Source organism: Solea senegalensis, linkage group LG18 (genome assembly GCF_019176455.1).
Source record: "Solea senegalensis isolate Sse05_10M linkage group LG18, IFAPA_SoseM_1, whole genome shotgun sequence".
Classification (NCBI taxonomy): Eukaryota; Metazoa; Chordata; class Actinopteri; order Pleuronectiformes; family Soleidae; genus Solea; species Solea senegalensis.
The window spans coordinates 4,725,438-4,728,021 of NC_058041.1; positions in this window are offsets into that span (position 1 = coordinate 4,725,438).

The following is a 2,584-nucleotide window of genomic DNA, read 5'->3' on the forward strand; positions in this document are numbered from 1 at the left end:
TTTTCATTGACGCCCATTCAATTACCTTCTCAATCTCCTCTGCCATTTTCGACTCTTTCAGAAACTTGGAATTCTCTGGCTTGCCGTCCCCAAAGAAAGAGCAATTACCCATGTTTTCGTTTTTAAATATCGACCCATTTTGGTCAGGATATAATTATAATTAGGATATCCTTTTTCACTTGCCAGTAATAAGTCAAATGTGATGATTTCCCCTTCAAGTTTCACTCAGCTGGAAGGCTTTTTCCGAGCCGGAGAGGTTTTGCATAGATGGATGCTTGGCGCCGCGGCGGCAGTGATGGATTCGAGGCCCTTCTCAGAAACAACACGGCTTACCTTTTAATCGCGCCGGTCCACTTTGCACATTAGCACAATCAGTTTAATTGGGGAAATAGCTGTGCAAAAAGAGGTGACATCAAAGACGAAGGCAAACATCCCAGCGCATGCGATCCGTTGCTGCCGTTGCGGCGCATCACGGTGGCTGCAGTGGAAAATGTAAGGTATTTGAGGCCTGCCAGTCTGCATCACTGTGCACATTTGTCTGTGTGGTGTTTTCCATGTGACTTTTTTTTTTATTTCTTCATGTGGGTTTTATGTTTATGAGTCAGTTTCCCTTATGAAACAAGTCCACATCTAACAATAACAGCAACTTGGTCTACCTACCTAGATAGAGGCCAGTTAGCTAGTAGCTGGCTAGCTAGCTAGCTACCTACTCTGAGAGAGGCCAGTTAGCTAGCACCTACCTACCTACTGTACCTTACCTTACAGGCTAGTTGACTACCAGCAGGCCTGCTAGCTAATCAGTAATCAGACCTTTAGTCACCACTGTGAACACGAAATTGGCAAAATGGCTAACATATAGTGCTGCTATAATAAATCATCTTACTGTTTGACTACTAAGTACTTCGATGACTGATTAATTGGTTTGAGTGTGTTTTCCTCCCCAGCTTCTATTTCCTTGTGTCTTTTCCTTTCTACAAGACAGAAAGGACAAATTAATCAATAATGAAAATAATAATTTGCTGCAGTGTCTGCATGTGCGTGTGCTAGAACCTCGGCTACTCCACAGGCTAAATGAGAGTGTGTGGTTAGAGGCTGTAAAAGCAAAAGCAATGAGCTGAAAGCTGTTAAAACTCCGAGGAGGCGATAAAAACAACAAGTGAACCATTGTTTACTTAAAATGTATTGATTAATTCAGCTTTATTAAGCAGCCATTTTTGAAATGACCTCAGCACGTAAAGACAAATAATGTAGCTGACTGAGATGAAGACGTTTTTTTTTAGAAATTGTGACAAAATAACTTAAAACCTTACCTTGAAGTTGATTGGCCGGTGAAGTGCTGCCCCATCTGTGTTTCTTTTATTTTTTTGCACTAATAAAACAACATAAGTCAAACAGGAAATAGGTCATAGCCTCCCTTGCTTTTAAAGTTGTGCTTTTTGTTGTGCTCAACAACACGCTCAACTATGCTAAAGTACCAAGGAGAAAGCGCCCAATAATATTCTACCAGCATTTAATGTCACGCAGGCACAAGGTCATAACAGCACAATGAAAGTACAAACTCTCATGTTTGCGTGATTGAGATTTAAACAATTTACATATATTTAACATGATCCTGGCCTTACATACAAAACGCCTTAAAATATGGAAATGTGCGTGGATTCCAAAAGACCTGAAAGTAATTCTTCTTCCACTGTAAATACATTTAAATTCAAATATTTCGTAATGCATCCTTCCACCTCAACTTTCAACCTTAACCTTAATCGTTAAAACCTCATCTCCACACTCTCACTCATCACTCATCACCACGCGCAGTGACCTCAGCAGAGGCCGCAGAGGTCAAGACCACGCTGTCCATCTCTGTTACTCTGTTCATGAATAAACAGAGGCCAGTGTACGGGTGTGCGTGTCCGTCAGGGTGCGATCACACGCACACAACACAACACAACGCACACATGCGCGCACACACACGGCCTCGTGCCGACTACTTCTGGCATAATTAGAAACATTTGCGATCATTTGCAAAAGGGAACACGAGCTCTGATGGGATCCAGATGCACTACTGGGTTTCGCCGAAATACAGGAACCCTTATTTACGAGGGGGGCCATTACTGGCTCCTCACCCAGGGAGGTGTATGTATGAATGTATGAATGTATGAATGTATGTGTGTGTGTGTGTGTACGTGGTTTGTCCAGTTACTAAATGAGTGTTTGATTGTGTAGATCATCCATATTCAGGTCAGACTCAGTTTAGTTTGGCGTTTGTTTTTATGAGAGAAAGAGCAGAAAAATAAATGAACACAGATGAGTTTGCAATTAATTTTGTTTTATTGATGCAGACGTCGTATTCACAGTTATGTGAATTTGTCAACAGAAAAATGCACACTCATACTAATGTACTGCTGTCAGTGGCCTGTCATTTTTTTGTCAGATTGTGCTTTCATGTTCTTGTATGTTTCTTTTAATCATGATTGCTTGATATCTTTGCTTATCCTCGAAAATGAGAGTTTCTCTCAACTGATTTCCCAATTTTAAACAAAGGTTAATTGAAAAACGTAAGTAAAATCCCATAAAAGTCCTTCTCTTG